This window comes from Haliotis rubra, unplaced genomic scaffold (assembly GCF_003918875.1).
Source record: "Haliotis rubra isolate DU_JTF1 unplaced genomic scaffold, ASM391887v1 Scf281, whole genome shotgun sequence".
NCBI lineage: Eukaryota > Metazoa > Mollusca > Gastropoda > Lepetellida > Haliotidae > Haliotis > Haliotis rubra.
This window is the reverse complement of record NW_025766903.1, coordinates 673,546-693,905: the sequence shown is the minus strand read 5'-3', so window position 1 is coordinate 693,905 and position 20,360 is coordinate 673,546. Positions and strand designations below refer to the sequence as shown.

Sequence of the window (20,360 nt, the reverse complement as noted above, 5' to 3'; positions counted from 1 at the left end):
ATGAATATAAAACTAGTGAACAAAGCTAAAACATTCCAATTAAAGAAGACAATACAATATAAAAACGGGCTATAGATCGCCAACAACTGAAGATAGATCACCATACTAGGAACCATGGGGACTTACATTACTTTCGCTACCTGCATGGAAGCCCTAGTTGGATTTACATCATCCCTTCAGCCATTGGCGACAGAAGAGAAATCTCGCCATAAATTAAAAGCACACATATTCTACGATTAAAAACGTGGCAAGCCTATATTTGCTTTGAAAGTTTTTGGGAATACGTACCCTCTCAGGAGGACAATAATTTTACGCTACTTCAACCCCCTTTGAGGATACAGCCACTAACAATCTAAGCTGAAAATCTGAATTACCAATTATAAAACCTCATCTAGTGACAAAGCATATATCAAAATTCATTTAACAAGTCTATCTCTTTTGAAAACCCAATGATTAAACGATAATTAACATTACTAAAAAGGTCCTTTACTGTTTTGACATTAAAATATCTATCCCTTATGATGGAGAATTCAACACAGTCAAGCAGGACATGCTTGACCGTGATTCTTTCATCACGAGGGATACAAAACGGAGGATCCTCACCTTTTAACAGATATTCATGAGTATACCTTGTGTGGCCAATGCGACATCGTCGCATGATGACTTCTTCAAATCTGGACTGACAACCCAAGTAGGTGTAACCAATATAGGGTTTTATTTCATGTAATTTATTAATATCTACTTGTGTGTCCCACTTCTTCTGCATTAGATCACGGATGTAAGTTCTAATGCTAGCTTTGTAATCAGAGTATGGAATAAGAAGTGGTGTCACAGATTTGTTGAGTGCTACCTTGATCGGCCATTGTATCCCAGAAATGCCAACGTGGCTGGGTAACCAACAAAAGACGATGTCGCATTGGCCAGTTGCAAGATCAGTATACAATTCAATTATTTCAATTAAAAGTGGATGATTACAAGAAAAAAAATTAATAGCCTGATGGCAAAAAAGAGAATCTGAAAATATGATGTATTGTTTATATTTGGGGTGTTTATTAATGTATTTAAGAGCTGTTAATAAGGCGTTAGCTTCTGCTGTGAAAATAGAGCTGTTATTGGGCAATCGAGAAGATATTGGTTTGGATCTCCAAGATGCTGACACCAGGATACAGGGGTGTTATACTTCAGAGAATATGACGTGAACAGCTGTATTGGCCTACCAATTCAATGCCAAACTGGTTCGAAAATTGGACAAGAAATTGGAGACATACATTATTCAGAGGTCAACATCACCAGATTGGCCCATGAGCCACCGCCTTCTGGCATAGGACTCTAGGCAACATAGTATAATAAAAAAATTATACAATAGAAATCGAAGTTACCAATACCCAATAACAAGTTCAATGTGCAAAAATAGTCACCATGCAGAGGGCTTGGCGTGACCAGCCGATTGATAGAACCGGGCCAGTCCTACCACCCGTCTAGGTGAAGTAAGGGCCAAAGTGGTGTGTTGGGCAAAAGGAACACGGTTCCAGGATCCTATTGCCCCCAACCACCAGAATCCAGTCCTCCACCGACACAGGGTCGCAACCCACGGCGAACGGGTTGGTGGACCAAGTATACCCACGGGTCCACAACGGGGGCTTGAAGAGCGCTAAGCGTTACCCAGCACCCGCCACGAGGAGGTGGCTCTTCACGGGTGCCTCCTCTGTTTTGATTGTTCATTAGAGTGAATGAATGTGTGTGCTTTATAAATCAGAAGAAGTATTTAAAGCGTTTTGATAGCAACTGCTTATCATTAGGCTTATGCAGCGTGTAGCAAATGAACACATTTTGATGTTTTTACAGAGGTAAGAGTCTGGTATTCTTGAATGTGAATTAGGTGATAAACGTACTGTGTTTGGAAATTAGATGAATGTTAGACCGAAGTGATAGTCTCTAAATTTCATTTAAAGCTAACGCACAGCGCAACGGTTTGAAATGGCGGACGAGCCAATGTTTACAAAGGTTGAAATTTGAAGTGACAGTGGAAAATACTTGACTGACTGTCGAATCTGAACCCTGCAGAATCGAAGAATAGATCCTTTTCTGATCGACCTACGACCTGTAACTCATCAAAGACTGTTGATTTTTATGACCGGCGAGTGTCGATCATGATTTCACGTACGTGCCTCCATCCCCGAATGCGACGAAAGTGTGACGGTGTTGCTTTGTGTACATGCCACTAACTTGGAATTCCTTGGAACATTGTTTTCATCATTTGGGACTGGATTGTGGCCAAGCGTTTAAAGTGTACGAACATAGATCACCAGCAGTGACAGCCTTGCGGGAAGCTGACAGAGAGCAGAATTCTGGTGGTTCAATTTTTGACATTTTTTGTATGATTTAGACACGTACTTTTGCCAAGAGTGAGTGAGTGAGTGAGTTATTATTTAACGTCACATCGGCAATATTTCAGCTATATCGTGACGAGAACATTTGATATTGAAATGTAATATGTGTATAATATAAAACACCTGCCAACGAAGGGCAGTAAAACAACTAGAATATCACAATTAGATTTAAAACTAGTGTGGAAGGTTAAAACTAATAGCACTATTAGGACAATACAAGATAAAAACAGGCTATAAATCGCCAACAACTGAAGGTCGATCACCATACTAGGGACCATGGGGACTTACAGTACCTTGGCTACCTGCATGGACCCTAGTTGGATTTACACCATCCCTTCAGCTGCTGGCGATTGTAAGAAATGTTAGCTACAATTAAAATGACAAAAATGCTACGTTTAAAAATCCTGGTAAGTTTAAATTGACTTTCGAAGTTTTGGGACTTACGTACCCTCTCAGGGGGACAATAATTTTACAATACTTCAACCCCCTTGAGAGTACAGCCACTAACAATCTAAGTTACTAATCAAACTACCAATCATTAAAACACAGCTATATACAGAATATATTAATCAAAATTCATTAATGAAATCAATTTCTTTTAAAAAACCAAGAATTAAATTAAGATGAACAGAATTAAAAAGATCCTTAACAGTTTTAACATTGAAATATTTATCCCTTATGATGGAGAATTCAACACAGTCAAGCAGGAGATGCTTGACTGTGACTCTCTCATCACAAGGGATACAAAACGGAGGATCTTCACCATTTAACAAATATTTGTGAGTATACCTTGTATGGCCAATACGACATCGTCGCATGATGACCTCTTCAAATCTGGACTGACAACCCAAGTAAGTGTAACCGATGTTGGGGTTTATTTCATGCAATTTATTAATACCTACTTGGATGTCCCACTTCTTCTGCATCAGATCACGGATGAAAGTTCTAATGCTAGCTTTGTAATCAGAGTATGGAATAAGAAGTGGTGTCACAGATGTGTTAAGTGCTGCCTTAGCAGCAAGATCGGCCATTGTATTCCCAGAAATGCCAACATGGCTGGGTAACCAACAAAAGACGATGTCGCACTGGCCGGTAGCAAGCTCATTATATAATTCAATAATTTCGAATAAAAGTGGATGTTTACAAGAAATATTTTTAATAGCCTGAAGGCAAGAAAGAGAGTCAGAAAAGATGATATATTGTTGATATTTAGGGTGTTTTTTAATATATTTTAAGGCTGTTAATATGGCGTTTGCTTCAGCTGTAAAAATAGAGCTGTTATCTGGTAAACGAAGGGAGATTGTTCTGGATCCAATGACAGTGGCACATGCCACCGCGCCACCATCCTTGGACCCATCTGTAAGCAAGGATTTGTATGTATTATATTTATTTTTTAATTGATTATATTCTTGTTTATATTGTAAGTCATTAGTTTGAGATTTCTTAAACCTTGTCAGAGTGAGGTCAACTTCAGGCCTCACCAATTGCCAAGGAGGAGAAGAAAGAAGACGGGAAGGGGCTATATTTTCCAGCTCAATGCCGGCAGCAGAAACAGAAATGGCTTAATTCTTAAACCAAGAGGCGGAACAAGAGAAGGCTTTTGTTGTACAAATCCTCATAGAGAGGGAGTAAAGACGCAATTAAATGCAGGATTAGACTCGTTAGAATAAAGTTTTGTTATATATTGCAAGGACAATTTTATACGGCGTTGTTTAAGAGATGGCTCATCAGCCTCGACGTAGATACTGTCGACAGGAGAGGTTCTAAAGGACCCAAGACAAAGTCGTAGACCTTGGTGGTGGACAGAATCAAGTAATTTTAGGTTGCTTTTGCAGGCGCCACCATATACGATAGAACCATAATCAAGCTTTGAGCGAACCAATGATCGATATAGGTGGAGGAGGGTAGTTTGATCCCCTCCCCCACTTTGAGTTGGAAACAACTTTCAACAAATCGAGTGCCTTCAGGCATTTAGTTTTTAGGGATTTGATATGCGGAAGAAAAGTTAAATGTGAGTCAAAAATAAGGCCCAAGAACTTGGCCTCCTTTACAACTTTGATTGGCGTGCCATTTAAAGATAGTTCTGGATCCTTATGAGGCTTATATTTTCTACAAAAGTGTAGACAATTGGTTTTTGACTTGGAAAATTTAAAGCCGTTTTCAAGACACCATTTATTTATTTTATTTAAACACAACTGTAGTTGCCGTTCAATGGTGTGCATATTCTTACCGCGACAAGAAATATTAAAATCATCCACAAAAAAGTGATCCATCAATTGAATCATTTAAAACCTTGGATAAACTGTTTATCTTGATGCTAAACAATGTGACAGACAAAATACTGCCTTGTGGTACACCCCTGATCCTGATTATAATGGTCAGACAGGGTTGAACCCACTCGGACTTGAAATTGTCTGTCTTTTTAAAAACTGTGATATAAAAGAGGTAAACGACCCCTCAAACCAGAATCATGTAAATCCTTCAAAATGCCATGCTTCCAGGTGGTATCGTATGCTTTCTCAAGATCAAAGAAAATCGATACAGCATGTTGTTTATTAACTATTGCATTTTTACAAAGGATTCTAAACGTACCAAATGATCAATGGTACTACGATTTTTCCTGAAACCACATTGAATATTTGTTATAAGGTTATTGGTTTCAAGATACCAAGTTAATCTATTATTCACCATACGTTCCATGGTTTTACAGACACAGCTAGTTAGAGATATTGGTCTGTAATTCGACGGATCTGTATGATCCTTGCCAGGTTTTGGAATGGGGACTACAATGGCATTACGCCACGAGGGAGGGAAATTTCCCGACGTCCATATTTTGTCAAATAAATCTAAAAGTGTGATCAGACATGGCTCAGGCCAGTGTTTCAGTAGCTGGTAATGAATGCTGTCATCACCCGCTGCAGTGTCATGAGCTTGCTCAAGAGCTGTATATAGTTCATGTAATGAAAACAGTTCATTATAGTCTTCACCATTATTTGATTCAAAATTAACTTTGGTCTTTTCCTGTTGTTTCTGATATCTCTGAAACTCAGGGACATAATTTGCCGATGAAGAATTTTTGGCAAGAGTTTTGCCAAGTTTATCTGCAATTTGAGACTTGTCAGTAATTAAATTATCACCATCTTTAAGATGGTGAACAGCAGATTTTGATCCTTTGCCTTTAATTCTTTTGAACCATGTTCCATACCTTAGACATTGACGTACGTGAGTTAATTTTGGAGACATAGTTCCTCCAAGATTGCCGTTTATTTTGTTTGAAGGTGCGACGTGCCTTCGCATTGCGCATTTTAAATTGATTTAAGTTGTGGACAGTTGGGTGATGGCGGAAATATTTCTCTGCCTTTTCCTCGCTTTTCTAGCATTTTTACAGTCTGCATTAAACCATGACTTTCGCACATGTGGAGTTGTAGAGGACTTTGGTATACACTCATCAGCTATTACATTTAAAACGTCAGAAAATACCTGAATAGGATCAGCAATATCACTGAAACATTCGGGTCTTAGTTTAGATGTGCATAAAGTTTGAAATAAAGGCCAGTCTGCCTTCGAAAAATTCCATCTTGTAATAGATGGAGAATCAGTTGGATAAGTTTCTGATAGTGTCGTGGGAAAGTGATCACTGCCACAGAGGTCGTTGTGTACTGACCAATCAAATTCATTAAGTAGATTTGAGTCTGAAAGAGACAAATCCAGAGAAGAGTAGGTGCCTGTTGCAGGATGCAGATACGTGCTTGAATCATCATTAAATATGCACATGTCATTATTTGAGATAAAATCTTCCAGGATTTTGCCTTTAGTGTTAGTATTTGTACCACCCCAGAGCGGATTATGGCCATTAAGATCACCCATGATAATGCAGGGTTTCGGATGTTGATCATAGAGAGCTTGAAGATCAGTCAAATGAAGTGTTGAAGAAGGCGGGATGTACAGTGAGCATAATGTAAAGACAACATGAAGTGTAAGTCTCACTGCAATGGCTTGAAGATTAGTTGTAAGTGGGACAGGGCTGTGAATAACATTCTGCTTAACAAGGATTGATGATCCACCAGTGGCTCTATCACCCGGAGGTGAGAAGGAATGATATGCAACGTACTGACGTAGATTAAACGTATCTGTCTGTTTCAGATATGTTTCCTGCAGACAAAATGCTCGTGGTGACAAATCTTGGACTAAAAGCTGCAATTCATTAAAGTTAGTCCTTAACCCTCTACAATTCCACTGTAATATATTTTGGGAATGATTCATGATTTGGGTGCACTTATTGGCGATCTACCACGCCTTGATTTAGAAGGCGATGAACTCCCTGACCGGTGATGGATAAGTTCGGATGTATCCATATCTTCGAGAGACCCATACTTGTTAAAAAGCTGGATGTCATCTTTTGAACCTTTAGCGATTCTATCGCTATGGTTGATTCTATTTAGTTTTTGATTTCCTTTCACAGTTTGCGTAACTTGAGTTCCATGAACAGATTTAGATGGACACGAATCTGATTTGGATTTTGAATGAACGGTTGTACCGGAGGACTTCCCTTTATCTGGTTGAGTCTTTGGACAAGCAGAATTCTTCTGTGAAGAAGGCATAGACTGAGGTTGAGAGGACTGTAGCACTGTAGCTTGTAACACGTCTGCAGTCTGGGTAGCAGATTCTCCTCGTGTCAACAAGTCTTGATTTGGGATGGGTTCAGGAGTAGAAGATTTTATCCATGTCAGCTCTGTTTGACATTCAACTGAGGCTGTGGTCGTGAGTGGTCTTTTAGTAACAGAAGCATAAGAGTTACTTGGGTAAACAGATGGAACAAGTTTCTTAGCTTCAGCATAGCTGATGTTTTGAGAATGTTTTATTTTATTGACTTCCATTTCCCTCTTCCATACCGGGCAATCTTTTGATGAGGAGGAATGCTGTCCTGAACAATTGACACATTTTTTAAAGTTGTTTGTACAATCTTCTGTGACATGAAATTGCTCCCCACAATGAACACAAGTTATAGGGTTTGAGCAAGAATTTATCCCATGACCAAATTTCTGGCATTTAAAACACCTCAATGGATTTGGAATATACAATTCAACTTGAAGATTGCAATACCCGGCTTTGATTGATTTTGGTGCCGTTGGAGAGACAAATGAAAACAAATATGTGTTTGTTGGAATCACTTCTGAATTCTTACGCCTCGTAAAACGTTTCACGTACGTAACACCTTGATCTTTGAGTTCAAGCATGATGTCAAGCTCCGTCATGTCCTCCAAAAGATGATCTCGATCCCTGACAATGCCTTTACTTGAATTCAGTGTACGATGGATTGACACTGAAACAGGGAATCCAGCCAAAGTATCAATTGACTGCAGGTTAGCTGCTTGATGTCGTTTACTACATTCAATGAGCAACGACCCAGATCTCATTCGCTTGATATTTTTAACATCTCCTGCAATACCATACACTGCTTTAGATACAGCAAACGGATTGAGTTTAATTGGCTTTTTGTCTGGAGATTCTATCACTAGAAATCTTGGCCAGTAGTCTACCCGTGTCAATGGTCTATAAGTATCATTTGTGCTTTGATCATTATCAAGCTGACGTTTTTTTCTCAGGGGGGTTTCAGATTCCATGTTAATGTATAAAAGATTCATCAACCCAGCTCCCCACCCACCACGGAGTGTCATAAAAGACGGTGCTATATACAAGTGGACCTCCGACTTGTAGCACCAAGGATACTGGGATGATATACTCAAGCAGAAAGATTAAACAAGTAATCAATCTACCAGATTGGCCCATGAGCCATCGCCTTCTGGGCATAAGACTCTAGGCAATGTAAATAGTACATATTTCAAAATCAAGCGATGATTTATAAACAAAAATGCGTCAAGAAGTCAAAAATGTAATACATAATATAAATTTTGTGCAGATACAATTTAATGCACGGGGCTCGACATGACCAGCCGATTGGTAGAACCGGGCCCATTCTACCACCCGTCTAGGTGAAGTTAGGGTCGAAGTGGTGTATTGGGCAAAGGAACGCTGTTCCTGGAGCCCTTGCCCTCAACCACCAGAATCCCGTCCTCCACCGACACAGGGGCGCAACCCACGGCAAACAGGTTGGTGGACCTAATATCCCCCCGGGTCCACAACGGGGGGTTGAAGGGCGCTTAGCGTGACCCAGCACCCACCACGAGGAGGTGGCCATTCATGGGTGCCACTTTTGCCAAGAATGGCGTTTAGATTACTTGAGGCACCCATGAAGGGCCACCTCCTCGTGGTGGGTGCTGGGTCACGCTAAGCGCCCTTCAACCCCCCGTTGTGGACCCGGGGGATATTAGGTCCACCAACCCGTTTGCCGTGGGTTGCGCCCCTGTGTCGGTGGAGGACGGGATTCTGGTGGTTGAGGGCAAGGGCTCCAGGAACAGTGTTCCTTTGCCCAACACACCACTTCGACCCTTACTTCACCTAGACGGGTGGTAGAATGGGCCCGGTTCTACCAATCGGCTGGTCATGCCGAGCCCTGTGCATGTTACTTGTTTTTGCACAATATTGATATTTTCTAGTGCTTGCCATGGGGTCTTGGTCAAATCACTTATAGACCTACAATGTATATATTGATTCTACATAGATCAAAATGTAATTACCTAGAGTCTTAATGCCCAGAAGGCGATGGCTCATGGGTCAATCTGGTGGATTTATTGATCTTGAATTGATACTTCTGCTGGAGTATATCATCCCAGTATCCTTGGTGCTGCTAGTTGGACACCCACTGGCATATGGCATTGTCTTCCTGATACTCCGTGGTGGGTGGGGAGCTGGGATGATGAACCTTTATTAACTTACCATGATACCTCCAAAACAACTCAAACGTACTTTAGAAGATAGTACATCTTCTGATGATGACACCGTCTCAAAAAACAAATCTGACCATTGGTCTCGATTTTTGGTGATTTCTTCTCCGGATGATGGTCCATTGAAATTGAATCCGTTTGCTCTATCAAAAGCGATTTATGGTATCGCTGGTGATGTTGTGTCAATGAAAAGGATGCGATCTGGCTGTATCTTACTAGAATGTAAATCAGCCTTTCAATCAGCTACACTATTGGCTGTCAAACATCTTGTTTCCGTACCAGTTACTGTGTCACCACACAAAACTCTCAACAGTTCCAAGGGCATTGTCAGAGATAGAGACCGTTGTCTAGCAGACATGTCTGAGGATGAGATAGCTTCTGAACTGAACGACCAGGGTGTAACGTTTGTGAAACGTTTTACAAGCAGGCAGAATGGTCAAACTATTAAGTTGAATACTTATCTGTTTACCTTTTCTGTTCCAGTTCCACCACCATCCATCAAAGCAGGTTACTGTAATATTGGTGTAGACAAGTACATACCAAATCCACTTCGGTGTTACTCATGTCAAAAGTTTGGTCATGGTGCCCAATCATGTACCAATAGCAAGAAATGTCACCGTTGTGGAGAACCTGCGCATGACACTTTAGACTGCCCAAACAGCCCTAAATGTGCTAATTGTTCTGGGGACCACGCTGCTTCATCAAAATCCTGCCCAGTCTGGCAACTACAACATCAAATTGTTAAACTGAAGCATGAAAAGAGTATCTCTTTTGCAGAGGCTAAACGTTTGGTAACATCTGCTAACACTCCAACTGCATCTGTATCATACTCTGCAGTAGTTACCCGTCAGCCTACTAAGACTGTTAAATCTGTAGAGTGCCAGACCGATATCACCTGGGTGAAGACTGCGAAATATTCAATACGTCAAACGAAAATGTTGCATCTACGCAAACAAAATCACCATCGCGTAAACAATCTCGTTCACCGTCACCTGTAATAGTAAATGCCAGCAAGTCAGTCAACTATTCCCAAAAATCGGATCGAGTACCGAAAGGTCAACGGGATCCGGTACAAATATTTAACAAATATCAACTTCTGAGGACATGGATGTCACTCCACACCACCGTGTGCGTCACAATAGTCATTCGCCACGGTCCAGATCCCCTGTACTACCACCTAATATAACATGAGTCAGGGTAATACACTTATCCAGTGGAACTGCAGAGGGACTTAGAGCCAATTTAAATGAACTACAACAATTATTAGTACAAGATTTTCAGCCATCAATTTTCTGTCTCCAAGAAACATACCTTAAACAGACAGATACATTTGACTTACGTCAATACAATTCTCATCATTCCTTTTCACCCCCGGGTGGCAAAGCCAATGGAGGCTCCTCTATCTTAGTGAGGCAGGGCATAATACACAGCCCTGTTCAACTTACTACGAATCTTCAGGCTGTTGCAGTCCGACTAACTTTACACATTGCATTTACTGTATGCTCTTTATATATCCCTCCATCTTCAAACCTCCAGAAATCTGAACTTCAATCTCTATATGACCAGCTCCCTCAGCCCTGCATACTCATGGGGGATTTGAATGGACATAATCCTTTATGGGGAGGTAATGGTATTAATACCAAGGGCAAAGTATTGGAGGATTTCATTTCTGACAATAGTCTTTGTATTTTTAATGATGGTACTCATACATATTTACACCCTGCAACGGGTAGCTATTCTGCCTTGGACCTTACACTCACTGATGCGACCCTTCTACATGAATTTTCGTGGTCAGTTCATGATGATTTATGTGGCAGTGACCACTTTCCTACATTTCTAACAGTAAATAACCCGTCTGACGTTCCACCCTCATCAAGGTGGAATTTTTTCAAAGGCTAACTGGTCTCAATTCAGTTCGTTATGTACTGAGAAATTGAAACATGCAAAGTTCCAGAATATTGCTGACCCCATTCAGTTGTTTTCAGATGAACTGAATGCTATAGCTACCGATTCCATTCCTAAGTCCTCTGCAAATCCACACATTCGTAAGCCATGGTTTGATGGCGACTGCAAACAGGCTAGGAAAAATAGGAAAAAAGCGGAAAAATATTTTCGCAAGCATCCAACTGTACATAATTTGAATAACGTTAAGGTAACCAGAGCTAAAGCTCGCCGTACCTTCAAACAAAATAAACGTCAATCATGGAGAACCTACGTCTCCAAGATTAATTCTCGCACACCTATATCAAAGGTGTGGAATATGGTCCAAAGGATCAAAGGCAAAGGTTCTAAACCGAGTGTTAAACATATTAAGGAAGGAGATCACTTTCTTGAAGATGCTTCCGACATTGCAAAACAAACTTGGCGAAACATTAGCTCAACACTCGGCTTCATCAAACTATCTTCCCGAATTTCAGAAATATCAGAAAACTGAGGAAAAGAAAAAAATTAATTTCCACTCCGACAACGGAGAAGATTACAACGAAGTATTTTCACTACATGAGCTACAAGCTGCCCTTGGGCAGGCTCATGATACAGCAACAGGGGCTGATAATATTCACTATCAGCTCCTGAAACATTTGCCTGCATCATGTCTTGAAGTGCTTTTAGACATTTTTGATGAAATTTGGACTTCAGGGAAATTCTCTCCTTCTTGGCGAAATGCTATTGTTGTTCCTATACCTAAGCCTGGCAAAGACCATTCAGATGCATCTAATTATCGACCTATATCCTTGACTAGCTGTGTTTGCAAAACTATGGAACGAATGGTAAATAATCGTTTAGTGTGGTATTTGGAAACCAATAATCTCATTACTAATATTCAATGTGGTTTCCGAAAAACCGAAGTACTATCGACCATTTGGTACGATTAGAATCCTATGTAAAAAATGCAATTGTAAATAAACAACACGTAGTATCAATTTTCTTCGATCTGGAGAAAGCGTATGATACTACTTGGAAGCATGGCATTTTGAAAGATTTGCATGATTTCGGTTTAAGAGGTCGTTTGCCTCATTTTGTCTCACAATTTTTAAAAGACAGGCACTTTCAAGTCCGAGTGGGTTCAACCTTGTCTGACCATTACAATCAGGATCAGGGTGTCCCACAAGACAGTATTTTGTCTGTCACTTTATTTAGCGTAAAGATCAACAGTTTATCCAAGGTTTTAAACGATTCAATTGATGGATCACTTTTGTGGATGATTTTAATATTTCATGTCGCGGTAAGAAAATGCATACTATTGAACGGCAACTGCAGTTGTGTTTAAACAAGATAAATAAATGGTGTCTTGAAAACGGCTTTAAATTTTCAAAATCCAAAACTAATTGTATACATTTCTGCCGTAAATACAAACCGCATAAAGACCCTGAACTCTCTCTAAATGGCACTCCCATTAAAGTTGTGAAGGAGGCCAAGTTCTTGGGTCTTATTTTTGACTCGCACTTAACGTTTCTGCCACATATTAAATCCCTTAAAACTAAATGCCTGAAGGCACTTGACTTGTTGAAAGTTGTTTCCAACACAAAGTGGGGAGGGGGATCATGCTACCCTCCTCCACCTATATCGCTCATTGGTCCGCTCGAAACTTGATTATGGCTCCATCGTATATGGTGGAGCCTGCAAAAGCAATCTAAAACTACTTGATTCTGTCCACCACCAAGGTCTGAGACTTTGTCTTGGATCTTTTAGAACTTCTCCAGTTGACAGTCTCTACGTCGAAGCAGATGAGCCTTCTCTTGCCCATCGACGTATAAAATTATCTTTACAATATCTTACAAAACTATATTCTAACGAATCGAATCCTGCATTTCATTGTATCTTTAATCCTCTTTATGAGGATTTGTACAACAATAAATCTTCTCTTGTTCCGCCCTTGGGGCTCAGAATGAAGCCATTTATTACTGCTGCCGGCATTGAGCTGGAGAATATAGCTCCTTCCCGTCTTCTTTCTTCTCCTCCTTGGCAATTGGTTAGGCCTGAAGTTGACCTAACTCTGACAAAATTTAAGAAATCTGGAACTAATGAATTACAGTATAAACAAGAATATAATCAATTAAAAATCAAATATAACACATACAAATCCTTATTTACAGATGGGTCCAAGGACGGTGGCGCAGTGGCATGTGCCACTGTCATTGGGTCCAGAACAATATCTTCTAGACTACCTGATAACAGCTCTATATTTACAGCAGAAGCAAACGCCATCTTAACAGCTCTTAAATATATTCAAAGACATCCAAAACATAACCAGTATATAATATTTTCAGACTCTCTTTCTTGCCTTCAGGCTATTAAAAATCTCTCTTGCAAACATCCACTTTTAATTGAAATAATCGAATTATATAATGATCTTGCTACAGGCCAATGCGACATCGTCTTCTGTTGGTTACCCAGCCACGTTGGCATTTCTGGGAATACAATGGCCGATCTTGCTGCCAAGGCAGCACTAAATAAATCTGTGACACCACTTCTTCTTCCTTACTCTGATTACAAAGCTTGCATTAGAACCTACATCCGTGATCTGATGCAGAAGAAGTGGGACATCCAAGTAGGTATTAATAAATTACATGCAATAAAACCCTATATCGGTTACACTTACTTGGGTTGTCAGTCCAGATTTGAAGAGGTCATCATGCGACGATGTCGTATTGGCCATACAAGGTACACTCACAAATATTTGTTAAATGGTGAAGATCCTCCGTTTTGTATCCCTTGTGATGAGAGAGTCACGGTCAAGCATCTCCTGCTTGACTGTGTTGAATTCTCCATCATAAGGGATAAATATTTCAATGTTAAAACTGTTAAGGATCTTTTTAATTCTGTTCATCTTCATTTAATTCTTGGTTTTTTAAAAGAAATTGATTTCATTAATGAATTTTGATTAATATGTTCTGTAAATAGCTGTGTTTTAATAATTGGTAGTTTGATTAGTAACTTAGATTGTTAGTGGCTGTACTCTCAAGGGGGGGTTGAAGAATCGTAAAAATATTGTCCCCCTGAGGGGGTACGTAAGTCCAAAAACTTCGAAAGTCAATTTAAACTTACCAAGATTTTTAAACGTAGCATTTTTGTCATTTTAATTGTAGCTAACATTTCTTGCAATCGCCAGCAGCTGAACGGATGGTGTAAATCCAACTAGGGTCCATGCAGGTAGCCAAGGTACTGTAAGTCCCCATGGTCCCTAGTATGGTGATCGACCTTCAGTTGTTGGCGATCTATAGCCTGTTTTTATCTTGTATTGTCCTAATAGTGCTATTAGTTTTAACCTTACACACTAGTTTTAAATCCAAGTGTGATATTCTAGTTGTTTTACTGTCCTTCGATGACAGGTTTTATAATATATACATATTCCATTACAATGTCAAATGTTCTCGTCACGATATGGCTGAAATATTGCCGATGTGACGTTAAATAATAACTCACTCACTCACTTAGATTACTTGAAGGTGCGACGGGTCTTAGCATTTGATATCTTGAATCTATTTAAATTATAGACCGTGGGGTGGTTTCGGAAATACGTTTCTGCCTTTTTCCTTGCTTTTCTAGCTTGTTGGCACTCGTTAGTATACCATGGGTTTCGTATATGTGGATTTGTAGAGGATTTAGGAATGCATTGATCAGCAACTTCCTTCAATTTGTCCGAAAGGATCTGGATAGGGTCACAAACACCCAAAATCAATTCAGGTATTAATGTAGTTTTACATAATGCCTCAAACAAAGACCAATTGGCCTTTGTAAAAGTATATCTTGTTGAAGGTTGAACATCATCAGGGTGAACTGGTGTAAGTATAGTTGGAAAATGGTCGCTTCCACAGAGGTCACTATGAACCGACCATTCAAATTCATTGAGCAAATCTGAATCAATAAGGGACAAATCAAGTGAGGAGTATGTGCAAGTAGCAGGGTGGAAATAAGTGTGGGAATCATCATTTGAAATCCATATATCAGTATTCGTGATAAAATCCTCAAGAACTTTGCCCTTAGTGTTCGTTTGTGTACCACCCCAAAGCGGATTGTGACCATTTAGATCGCCCATGATAATACATGGTTTAGGTAATGATCATACAAAGCTTGGAGATGAGACTGTTGAAGAACGAAAGAAGGTGGAATATACAAAGAGCACAATGTAAACACAATGTGCAATGCAATTCGCACAGCAACAGCTTGAAGGTTGACATTCAGCGAGACAGGGCTGTGAATCACTTCCTCCCTCACTAAAATAGATGAACCTTCAGTAGCCCTTACCCCAGGGGGAGAAAAACAATGGTACTAGCTGTAGTGACGTAAATTAATTGTATCTGTCTCCTTCAAATACGTTTTCTGAAGGCAAAAAGCTGAAGGTTTCTGTTCCAGGTCCAATAACTGTAAATCCTTTATTTTATTTTTTTTTCCATTTTCTTTTATTCACTTCACTTGGATACACTTTGTATGAAACAATCTGTTGACATAGTTTTGAAATGAAATAATATAATGGGTGGCAGGTCACTCTGTTTCAAGTTCCACTGGGGGAAAAAGAGCATGTAAAACTGGAGCAATGGCATATACACTTGGGTATAAGCTATTTCATTGTCACATTCACAGAACATTTTGGAGTAGAATCCATTTTCTCTCAAATAAATTCATATTGAAATTGTTTCTAGCAATATATTTCTCAATGTCATATTCGTCTTTTAGTAACCCTTTATATGTGTTGAAGCTTGGTTTCACACCCTTGATATTCATGACAAAAATGTGGCGTTTGGCTAAAATGATCATGTGGTTGAGCAAAGGGTCGCTATTAGCACAAAATAGTATATCTTGAGCTGAGAGTACGAATGTTGTGTGCAGGACACAATTAACAAAATTGGTGAATTCTTTCCAGAATATTCTAATGGTTGGACATTCAATATATACATGATAAATATTCTCACTTACGCCACATGATGTACATATGTCATTATCAACTAGTTTCATTTTAAACAACTCTCGTTTTGTATAAATAACTATATGCATAAATTTGTATTGAAAATCAAAAAAGCTTTGTGTCTTTAATGGTTTGTCTATATTGCATAAATATGGTCTTCCATTCGATATGATTGTTTAATGCACTTTCTCATTTATCGCATACGTTTGTAAAATTGGATTTAGATATGAGACAATCGTAAAATGACCTAGATCCTTTATTAGGTTTAATAAGATCATTCCAAGGAGAACATATCGATACATTTGTTATGCTTGGGTGTCCAGCTTTTTGAAGGACTTCTTTCCATTTTATTGAAATACTTAGAGTGACCCGGTTTAGGTCAAGTACTGTGCCCTTAATATCAAATTTTGTTTTTAGTTCTGCAAATGAGAGTACCTCTTGGTCATTGAAAATGTCTTTTATATGAACAATTCCTTGTTTGAACCAGTTATTGATTATCAAATATGGATTGTGAAACTGGTGATTTAACCAGAGAGGTTCCATAAGAATTTCATTTATGTTAATATCATTAACTACATATCCGTTTACATATCTATGCCAGGCATCAAGTGCATCTTTCCAGTACGGATTTGTAATTTTGTAGTTTTTGTTATTATTCGCTCCTAACTTAATGATGTGTTATATTGGAAAACCGGCTAGTCTATAGCAGTTCGATTTTAAAACATATCTCTTTAAACAAGAAAGTTTAAATGAATGAATAAAAGTTTTAACATCGACCATCCTGAGGCCACCCTCCTCGTACTTTCGCATTAAATTTATTCGTTTTACCTTGTCCTTCTTATCGTTCCATATGAAGTTAAAAAATAGCTTATTCAAGTTTGTAATAAACTCATCTGGTGGATTTGGGAGAGAAGAGAGGATATGAACAAGAGTAGATAGAGCCAAAGTTTTTATAGCAGTTATTTTTCCAATCAGGGTTAAATTTCTTTTATTTTCAGCTCAAACGAATTCTTTTAATATTTTCAAGTCTCTTTTTTACGGAAGCGTAGTAGGGCCACGGTGAAAATTTTTTTTGGGGTCACTATCTCCTACGTAGGACTTACTATCTCCTACGTAGGACTTACTATCTCCTACGTAGGACTTAGTATCTCCTACGTAGGACTTAATATCTCCTACGTAGGAATTAGTATCTCCTACGTAGGACATAGTATCTCCTACGTAGGACTTAGTATCTCCTACGTAGGACTTAGTATCTCCTACGTAGGACTTAGTATCTCCTACGTAGGACTTAGTATCTCCTACGTAGGACTTAGTATCTCCTACGTAGGACTTAGTATCTCCTACGTAGGACATAGTATCTCCTACGTAGGACTTAGTATCTCCTACGTAGGACTTAGTATCTCCTACGTAGGGATTAGTATCTAGTATCTCCTACGTAGGACTTAGTATCTCCTACGTAGGACTTAGTATCTCCTACGTAGGACTTAATATCTCCTACGTAGGACTTAGTATCTCCTACGTAGGACTTAATATCAATTCACTTAATAGTTTCATTCACTATTAAAGTCTACAGTTATGTGTTTCATTTACTGTTAGAGTCTACTATCATGTGTTTCAATTTACTATTAGTGTCTACTGTTTCCTTCACTATTAGAGTCATGTGTTCAACTAATTGTTGCACATTAGTACTGTGTTGGACCGACTGTTATACTTTACTGCCTTGCGTTCAGTTTGCTCTACTATTACGCGTTGCAGTTAGTTCACTGTTATATGTTGCACTTTGTTACACTTTACTATTATGCATTGGATATTTCAGAGGTCGTTGCACATGAATCATAATCTGCGTGTACAGACGTGTCTTATACTATAGGTGGCAATCTATGTGTACGTATCCCCTTACATTTATACAAATAACTATAATGACAATTCTTTGCCTTTTTTAATTTCGTATTGTTTTACGCCGCACTCAACACTTGTTCACCCCAGTCAAGTCAACCTGTAAACAATTACGAATAAAACCGCAAACGAGCGTTGCATCCGATCCAACTTAGCCCCATCAAGACAAGCAACAACTTGCGGAGGTCGTGTTATAACACGAGTTTCATATCACAACCTCACCCCAACCATCCCACCCACCTCTCTCTGTGTGTGTGTGTTTGTGTGTGTGAATAGTTGTATGTATGATAGATTAAACATAACCATACCCAAACCTCCATAACTGCAATTAGAGCAGGGTCCACGTCACCCTAACGTAATACACACTGTACAGTATCACTGCGTTAGTGTCGTGAATATTCACTGACTCACATTTCGACTATCTAACGTCCTGCATAGCCAAACATTTCTCAACTTAATAACCATCGTTAAAAAGGATATATGAAGTCCTACGTAGGAGATACTAAGTCCTACGTAGGAGATACTAACTCCTACGTAGGAGATACTAAGTCCTACGTAGGAGATACTAAGTCCTACGTAGGAGATAGTAAGTCCTACGTAGGAGATAGTAAGTCCTACTTAGGAGATAGTAAGTTCTACGTAGGAGATACTAAGTCCTACGTAGGAGATAGTAAGTCCTACGTAGGAGATACTAAGTCCTACGTAGGAGATATTAAGTCCTACGTAGGAGATACTAAGTCCTACGTAGGAGATAGTAAGTCCTACGTAGGGGATACTAAGTCCTACGTAGGAGATACTAAGTCCTACGTAGGAGATACTATGTCCTACGTAGGAGATACTAAGTCCTACGTAGGAGATAGTAAGTCCTACGTAGGAGATACTAAGTCCTACGTAGGAGATACTAATGTCCTACGTAGGAGATACTAAGTCCTACGTAGGAGATACTAAGTCCTACGTATACCTAAGTCCTACGTAGGAGATACTAAGTCCTACGTAGGAGATACTAAGTCCTACGTAGGAGATACTAAGTCCTACGTAGGAGATACTAAGTCCTACGTAGGAGATAGTAAGTCCTACGTAGGAGATACTAAGTCCTACGTAGGAGATACTAAGTCCTACGTAGGAGATACTATGTCCTACGTAGGAGATACTATGTCCTACGTAGGAGATACTAAGTCCTACGTAGGAGATACTAAGTCCTACGTAGGAGATACTAAGTCCTACGTAGGAGATACTAAGTCCTACGTAGGAGATACTATGTCCTACGTAGGAGATACTAAGTCCTACGTAGGAGATACTAAATCCTACGTAGGAGATAGTAAGTCCTACGTAGGAGATATTAGGTCCTACGTAGGAGATAGTAAGACCAAAAAGATTTTTCACCGTGGCCCTACTACGCTTCCGTACTTTTTAGTATTGATCTCCCATAGGTTTTGTAAGTCTGCATTAAGTTTTATTCCCAGAAAGTCAAAATTTTCACTTTGCCAATCTAGCTTAAAATGATGGGATAAAGTTGTCTTACTGCCAGCCATTGCCCCTAGCCAAACTGCTTTGGTTTTATCCATGTTTATTTTTAGACCAGACATATAACTGTTTACATAGCTTCATTAAGAGATGCTTCCGATCCATCCAAGAATAATTCAGTATCATCAGCATACTGGCCAATAATATGCTCAATTTCGTTTAGCACAATTCCCTTTATGGTTTCGTTATTTCTTATCATAATCCCAAGTATTTCGGCAACGAGTAAGAATAAATATGGGGAGATTGGATCACCCTGCCTACAACCCCTTTCGTTTAAAAAAAAATGTTGACAAATGTCCATTCTGAACAATACATGAAGAAGCATTTGATATCAATATATTTACCCATTTCTGTATGCTAAATCCAAACCCGAACTTATCCAGTACCATCGTAATATAATTCTTGGAGACAGTGTCAAAGGCTTTTTCAAAATGAATCAGGATTAATAGACCTTTTTTGTTTTGTATTTTAGTTTCGAACATGATGTCGTAGAGGAGTCGGATATTTTCTGTTATACATCTTCCTGGGATGAAACCCGTTTGGTTTTCGTTAATGAGATAATCAAGTGTCTTCTTAATCCTGTTAGTAATGCAAGTACTTATAATCTTATACAATACATTAAGGAGGGAGATAGGGCGCCAAATTTTTAGGAATCTTCTATCTTTGCCTGGTTTGGGGATACATGTGACCACTCCTCTATTCATAGTCATTGTCAAAGAGTTCCGGTTGAAAGTGTCCTTAACATACCGCTGAACCCATATTTTAAGGTCCTTCCAAAAAAACTTAAAGAATTCTATAGGG

The 20,360-nt window shown here is 39.2% G+C and overlaps 1 protein-coding gene and 1 long non-coding RNA gene across 2 annotated transcripts in view; one reads left to right on the top strand and one right to left on the bottom strand.

The window, feature by feature from the left end:
• LOC124281261 (ganglioside GM2 activator-like) overlaps positions 1 to 20,360 on the top strand; it is a 96,567-nt gene that overhangs the window by 16,382 nt on the left and 59,825 nt on the right. The gene's annotated exons all lie outside the window — the stretch shown is intronic.
• Positions 1,926 to 17,781, bottom strand: LOC124281264. The gene is made up of 3 exons (XR_006899887.1): positions 17,681 to 17,781; positions 5,103 to 5,106; positions 1,926 to 1,935 (listed from the first exon to the last, which is right to left on the bottom strand). It is a non-coding gene; the product is annotated as an uncharacterized LOC124281264 (long non-coding RNA).